The following is an 8,819-nucleotide window of genomic DNA, read 5'->3' as shown; positions in this document are numbered from 1 at the left end:
ACGTCTGTGTGCATTCTGGCGGAACGGAACAGCCGGCCCCTAACAGAACAGTCCTTTCCTTGTCCGTAATGGAGACAATAATAGGACATGTTTTTACGGAATGAACATACGGAAACGGAATGCACACAGAGTAACTTCCGTTTTTTGTTTTTTTTGCGGACCCATTAAAATGAATGGCAAAAACCCCCCGGAAAGAAAATACGTTCATGTGCTTGAGCCCTAAGGGGGAAATGTATGCAGCCTGCACCCTGGAATTCTGTCTTCAAGAAGATGAAAAGTAGGGTTTTGTGAGATTCTGGACTGACACGAATGTGGGTGAATGCACAGAAGATCCGCGTGAAATTTGTGTGATCTCATACACATCACTGCTACTGTACGACGCTGCACACAGCCGTATCCGCAAAAAGGACAAGAATAGGACTTGTTCTATAATTTGTGGACGGATAGGAATGAATGGGTCTGTATGCAGTCCGCAAAAAAAAAATAAAAAAAATGATCGGACACGGGTATGTGCATGCGGCCTAAGGCCACTTTCACACAGTCAGGCCTAGTTCACACGAACTGCGGGCCGCAATACGGCCACAATTCCGTGTGCATTCCGCATCACAGATGCGGACCCATTCACTTCAATGGGTCCGCAAATCTGGAATTGCGGAACGGCCGCACGGAATGGGGCCCCTCGGAAGCACTACTGAGTGCTTCCGTGGGGTTGCGTCCTGTACTTCCGTTCTGCAAAAAGATAAAACATGTCCTATCTATTTGCGGAACGGGCGGATCGCGGACCCATTAAAGTGAATGGGTCTGCGATCCGATGCGGCTGCCCCACGGCCGGGGATCATGCATTGCGGCCCCCAATTTGCAAGCCGGAGCATGGGCACGGGTCACACACGTTCGTGTGAACTCGACCTGAGTGTGTGGTAGATGCAGTGTCTATACTGAGCGTCTACACATACTCTGTATACTACACAATATACTGTCCTGGAGGAACACGATGACACAGAACATGAGGTCTATAGTGTGCGGTAGATGCAGTGTCTTACCGATCGTATGGACTTATTTACTGCACACACTTGAATCTAAGGACCCTGAGGACCACGCTAATTAATTCATGTGATTAATTAGAATTAATTATCTCTGCCCAGGCTGCTGGCTCCAGTAATATCAGACTACAGATCAATGAGCAGCTCAGAACCGGAATCACCTGTCAGATTATCAGTGTTGTCAAATGCCGGATTATAAGAATTTTACTGAATTTAAGAAAAGATCCATTGTGAGAGGAATTGGAGATAAGTAGATAGATATGAGATAGATAGACAGAGTCAACCCTATTCTTCAGAGCCTGATCCATCATTCCGCCGCCCCTTATGCACTCAGACGCACTACAGATACCAGCTGGTGAGCGGCTCATGCAGCTTTATAGCTACTCCCCTATTGTGTTAAGATGATTGAACCTCGGTGACCTCCTGTGTCAGCCCATCTCCTCGGAGATTGTAAGTTCTTGGGAGCAGGTCCTCATTCCTCTTGTTTTAGTTGGTGCTTTGTAATTTATGATTCTGTTTGTACATAAACCGTCTGATTGTAAAGCGCTGCGGAACATGTTGGCGATATATAAATAAAGATTATTATTGAAATATATTGAGGAACTTTTATTATTGTGTTCGCGTCTGTTATTTGGCGTAATTCAATCCAAAATAAAGATGTGTTATGTCTTACACAAATTTATTGAAATTGTGCACCAAAATGAATATGATAATAACCTCTTATACCTTGCCCGCCATTTTTTCTCTTGCTCGAATATGGGCACGAACTGCAGATGTCTAACTGTTAGACAAATTTGCCCTCGATCATTGCTGTAGAAATTTTCTGATGCATCAAATTAATTAACAGATCTGCGCGTAGATGACAAATGAGGATAAAAAAAAGTCACGCGCTCACAAAATTAGACTGTGAAAACACGGACAACTTTAGTAAGTCTGTCCCATTATTGAAAATTTTATACACAGTTCTCTACAAGGCACAAAAAGATTAAAATAAGTCTCCACGTTTTAAGTCATTTGTAGCTCCAGCATCCTACATTGATTTGTTTCTTAATTAATTTCTATAGGGGATCAAAGTTCAGACCAAAATCACCTGAATATAGTTACAGTATAAAATACTGTTACCACTGTCAGCACTAGAGGGAGCTCAGAAGATTACTACATACAGATACATACAGCCACCACTAGAGGGAGCTCAGGAGTTTACTACATACAGATATATACAGCCATCACTAAAGAGAGCTCAAGAGATTACTACATACAGATATATACAGCCACCACTAGAGGGAGCTCAAGAGATTACTACATACAGATATATACAGCCATCACTAAAGAGAGCTCAAGAGATTACTACATACAGATATATACAAACACCACTAGAGGGAGCTCAGGAGATTACTGTATACAGATATATACATCCACCACTAGAGGGAGCTCAGGAGATTACTACATACAGATATATACAGCCACCACTAGAGGGAGCTCAGGAGATTACTACATACAGATATATACAGCCACCACTAGAGGGAGCTCAGGAGATTACTGTATACAGATATATACAGCCACCACTAGAGGGAGCTCAGGAGATTACTACATACAGATATATACAGCCACCACTAGAGGGAGCTCAGGAGATTACTACATACAGATATATACAGCCACCACTAGAGGGAGCTCAGGAGATTACTGTATACAGATATATACAGCCACCACTAGAGGGAGCTCAGGAGATTACTACATACAGATATATACAGCCACCACTAGAGGGAGCTCGGGAGATTACTACATACAGATATATACAGCCACCACTAGAGAGAGCTCAGGAGATTACTGCATACAGATATATACAGCCACCACTAGAGGGAGCTCAGGAGATTACTGCATACATATATATCCAGCCACCACTAGAGGGAGCTCAGGAGATTACTACATACAGCTATATACATCCACCACTAGAGGGAGCTCAGGAGTTTACTACATACAGATATATACAGCCAACACTAGAGGGAGCTCAGGAGATTACTGCATACAGATATATACAGCCACCACTAGAGGGAGGTCAGGAGATTACTACATACAGATATATACAGCCACCACTAGAGGGAGCTCAGGAGATTACTACATGCAGATATATACAGCCACCAGTACAGGGAGCTCAGGAGATTACTACATACAGATATATACAGCTACCACTAGAGGGAGCTCAGGAGATTACTACATGCAGATATATACAGCCACCACTAGAGGGAGCTCAGGAGATTACTACATACAGATATATACAGCCACCACTAGAGGGAGCTCAGGAGTTTACTGCATACAGATATATACAGCCACCACTAGAGGGATCTCAGGAGATTACTGCATACAGATATATACAGCCACCACTAGAGGGAGCTCAGGAGATTACTGCATACAGATATATACAGCCACCACTAGAGGGAGCTCAGGAGATTACTACATATAGATATATACAGCCACCACTAGAGGGAGCTCAGGAGATTACTGCATACAGATATATACAGCCACCACTAGAGGGAGCTCAGGAGATTACTACATACAGATATATACTGCCACAACTAGAGGGAGCTCTGGAGATTACTGCATACAGATATATACTGCCACCACTAGAGGGAGCTCAGGAGTTTACTACATACAGATATATACAGCCACCACTAGAGGTAGCTCAGGAGTTTACTACATACAGATATATACAGCCACCACTAGAGGGAGCTCAGGAGATTACTGTACACAGATATATACAGCCACCACTAGAGGAAGCTCAGGAGATTACTACATACAGATATATACAGCCACCACTAGAGGGAGCTCAGGAGTTTACTATATACAGATATATACAGCCACCACTAGAGGGAGCTCAGGAGATTACTGTATACAGATATATACAGCCACCACTAGAGGGAGCTCAGGAGATTACTACATACAGATATATACAGCCACCACTACAGGGAGCTCAGGAGATTACTACATACAGATATATACAGCCACCACTAGAGGGAGCTCAGGAGATTACTGCATACAGATATATACAGCCACCACTAGAGGGAGCTCAGGAGATTACTATATACAGATATATACAGCCACCACTAGAGGGAGGTCAGGAGATTACTACATACAGATATATACAGCCACCACTAGAGGGAGCTCAGGAGATTACTACATGCAGATATATACAGCCACCACTAGAGGGAGCTCAGGAGATTACTACATACAGATATATACAGCCACCACTAGAGGGAGCTCAGGAGATTACTACATACAGATATATACAGCCACCACTAGAGGGAGCTCAGGAGATTACTACATACAGATATATACAGCCACCACTAGAGGGAGCTCAGGAGATTACTACATACAGATATATACAGCCACCACTAGAGGGAGCTCAGGAGATTACTATATACAGATATATACAGCCACCACTAGAGGGAGCTCAGGAGATTACTACATACAAATATATGCAGCCACCACTAGAGGGAGCTCAGGAGATTACTACATATAGATATATACAGCCACCACTAGAGGGAGCTCAGGAGATTACTACATACAGATATATACAGCCACCACTAGAGGGAGCTCAGGAGATTACTGCATACAGATATATACAGCCACCACTAGAGGGAGCACAGGAGATTACTACATACAGATATATACAGCCACCACTAGAGGGAGCTCAGGAGATTACTGCATACAGATATATACAGCCACCACTAGAGGGAGCTCAGGAGATTACTATATACAGATATATACAGCCACCACTAGAGGGAGCTCAGGAGATTACTATATACAGATATATACAGCCACCACTAGAGGGAGCTCAGGAGATTACTGACCTTCCCCTAGCAGTATTGGTTGATGGAATTTTAATCATCTAACTATATATATAAATGTCAGTGACTGAAAACATTCTTGTCCTGACCTAATACTTATCACAGCTGAGGATTTGTTACAGTGAATTCAGTCTAGAAATGTCTCTTTCTTCTTGCCTGTGTGTTCTAAGTCATCAACTAATCAGAAGCCAAACTGACCATGTGTAAGAACTGGGAGGTCTGACAACTTGATAAAAGGTTTAATTGCCCTAGCTCCATGGTGTTTCCCTGGCCTTCCGCTCCGTGCCTCCACTCTGCATATTCCGGATTGTGGACCCATTAAAGTGATGCGGTGCGCACACGGCTGGTGCCCATATATGGCAGACCGCAGTACAGGCACGGCCGCCACATGAGCCCCTTCGAGGGCCCGATTTCATCTCCGCTCTCATCTGACAACATGGACTTTTCCCAGAATGCACCACGGTTGAAAACAATCTAAGACACGGATCAGCAACCTTCGGCACTCCAGCTGCTGTGAAACTACAAGGCCCAGCATGTAAACATTCTCAGCTGTTCTTCTAAATCCCATAGAAGTGAATAGAGCACTATGGGAGTTGTAGTTTCAGAACTTTTAGGAAAATTCATGGTCATAGTGGTTGACCACTGCAGGGACCATAGAGTAGTGTGGTTAGAAACCATCCCAGTCCGATCACAAAAGTGACATTGCATAATGATTGAAAATGACCTGCAGTTCCACAGTAGCACAGAGTATTTCAGGATAATAGTGCACTAGTGATCTAGTAGAGGCAGGTGTGTTAAGCTTATAGCGTCTATGCCTCCTCCCGGCATTAACTGTGTAATCCTCTATTTTTGGGGCTTCTTGCAGAGCAGGGCGTCCACGTGTCCGAGTAACAAGTGTGAACACACAAGCTGAGGATTCCCATAGCCCGACTCCAGTGTGAGCTATGTGAACAATGCCGCAGACTCCGGGTGTATGTGATAGCGAGGAAGGGCCCTATTTTAACCACTTAAGGACCACAGGTTTATACCCCCCTAGTGACCAGGCCCTTTTTTACAAATCGGCACTCCACAACTTTAGCGGTTTATTGCTCGGTCATGCAACTTACCACCCAAATGAATTTTACCTCCTTTTCTTCTCACTAATAGAGCTTTCATTTGGTGGTATTTCATTGCCGCTGACATTTTTACTTTTTTTGTTATTAATCGAAATTTAACGATTTTTTTTGCAAAAAAATGACATTTTTCACTTTCAGCTGTAAAATTTTGCAAAAAAAAACGACATCCATATATACATTTTTCGCCAAATTTATTGTTCTACATGTCTTTGATAAAAAAAAAATGTTTGGGCAAAAAAAAAATGGTTTGGGTAAAAGTTATAGCATTTGCAAACTATGGTACAAAAATGTGAATTTCCGCTTTTTGAAACAGCTCTGACTTTCTGAGCACCTGTCATGTTTCCTGAGGTTCTACAATGCCCAGACAGTAGAAAACCCCCACAAATGACCCCATTTCGGAAAGTAGACACCCTAAGGTATTCGCTGATGGGCATAGTGAGTTCATAGAACTTTTTATTCTTTGTCACAAGTTAGTGGAAAATGATGATGATTTTATTTTTTTTATTTTTTCTTACAAAGTCTCATATTCCACTAACTTGCGACAAAAAATAAAAAATTCTAAAAACTTGCCATGCCCCTCACGGAATACCTTGGGGTGTCTTCTTTCCAAAATGGGGTCACTTGTGGCGTAGTTATACTGCCCTGGCAATTTAGGGGCCCAAATGTGTGAGAAGAACTTTGCAATCAAAATGTGTAAAAAATGACCGGTGAAATCCAAAAGGTGCACTTTGGAATATGTGCCCCTTTGCCCACCTTGGCAGCAAAAAAGTGTGACACATCTGGTATCGCCGTACTCAGGAGAAGTTGGGGAATGTGTTTTGGGGTGTCATTTTACATATACCCATGCTGGGTGAGAAAAATATCTTGGTCAAATGCCAACTTTGTATAAAAAAATGGGAAAAGTTGTCTTTTGCCAAGATATTTCTCTCACCCAGCATGGGTATATGTAAAATGGCACCCCAAAACACATTCCCCAACTTCTCCTGAGTACGGCGATACCAGATGTGTCACACTTTTTTGCTGCCAAGGTGGGCAAAGGGGCACATATTCCAAAGTGCACCTTTCGGATTTTGCAGGCCATTTTTTACAGATTTTGATTGCAAAGTTCTTCTCACACATTTGGGCCCCTAAATTGCCAGGGCAGTATAACTACCCCACAAGTGACCCCATTTTGGAAAGAAGACACCCCAAGGTATTCCGTGAGGGGCATGGCGAGTTCCTAGAATTTTTTATTTTTTGTCACAAGTTAGCGGAAAATAATGATTTTTTTTTTTTTATCTTTTTTCCTTACAAAGTCTCATATTCCACTAACTTGCGACAAAAAATAAAAAATTCTAGGAACTCGCCATGCCCCTCACGGAATACCTTGGGGTGTCTTCTTTCCAAAATGGGGTCACTTGTGGGGTAGTTATACTGCCCTGGCAATTTAGGGGCCCAAATGTGTGAGAAGAACTTTGCAATCAAAATCTGTAAAAAATGGCCTGCAAAATCCGAAAGGTGCACTTTGGAATATGTGCCCCTTTGCCCACCTTGGCAGCAAAAAAGTGTGACACATCTGGTATCGCCGTACTCAGGAGAAGTTGGGGAATGTGTTTTGGGGTGCCATTTTACATATACCCATGCTGGGTGAGAGAAATATCTTGGCAAAAGACAACTTTTCCCATTTTTTTATACAAAGTTGGCATTTGACCAAGATATTATCTCACCCAGCATGGGTATATGTAAAATGACACCCCAAAACACATTCCCCAACTTCTCCTGAGTACGGCGATACCACATGTGTGACACTTTTTTGCAGCCTAGATGCGCAAAGGGGCCCAAATTCCTTTTAGGAGGGCATTTTTAGACATTTGGATCCCAGACTTCTTCTCACACTTTCGGGCCCCTAAAAAGCCAGGGCAGTATAAATACCCCACATGTGACCCCACTTTGGAAAGAAGACACCCCAAGGTATTCAATGAGGGGCATGGCGAGTTCCTAGAATTTTTTTTTTTTTTGCATAAGTTAGCGGATATTGATTTTTTTTTTGTTTTTTTTCTCACAAAGTCTCACTTTCCGCTAACTTAGGACAAAAAATTCAATCTTTCATGGACTCAATATGCCCCTCACGGAATACCTTGGGGTGTCTTCTTTCCGAAATGGGGTCACATGTGGGGTATTTATACTGCCCTGGCTTTTTAGGGGCCCTAAAGCGTGAGAAGAAGTCTGGAATATAAATGTCTAAAAATGTTTACGCATTTGGATTCCGTGAGGGGTATGGTGCGTCCATGTGAGATTTTATTTTTTGACACAAGTTAGTGGAATATGAGACTTAGTAAGAAAAAACAAAAACAAAAACAAACAAAAAAATTTCCGCTAACTCGTGCCGAAAAAAATGTCTGAATGGAACCTTACCAAGGGGGGGGGGGGGGGTTGATCAATGACAGGGGAGTGATCAATGACAGGGGAGTGATCAATGACAGGGGGGTGATCAATGACAGGGGGGTAATCACCCATATAGACTCCCGGATCACCCCCCTGTCACTGATCACCCCCCCTGTAAGGCTCCATTCAGACATCCGCATGATTTTTTACGGATCCATGGATACATGGATCGGATCCACAAAACACATGCGGACGTCTGAATGGAGCCTTACAGGGGGGTTATCAATGACAGGGGGTGATCAGGGTGATCACCCCCCTGTCACTGATCACCCCCCCTGTAAGGCTCCATTCAGACATCCGCATGATTTTTTACGGATCCATGGATACATGTATCGGATCCACAAAACGCATGCGGACGTCTGAATGGAGCCTTACAGGGGGGTTATCAATGACAG

This window comes from Bufo gargarizans, chromosome 5, assembly GCF_014858855.1.
Source record: "Bufo gargarizans isolate SCDJY-AF-19 chromosome 5, ASM1485885v1, whole genome shotgun sequence".
Lineage (NCBI taxonomy): Eukaryota > Metazoa > Chordata > Amphibia > Anura > Bufonidae > Bufo > Bufo gargarizans.
Note: the sequence above shows the minus strand (reverse complement) of the source record.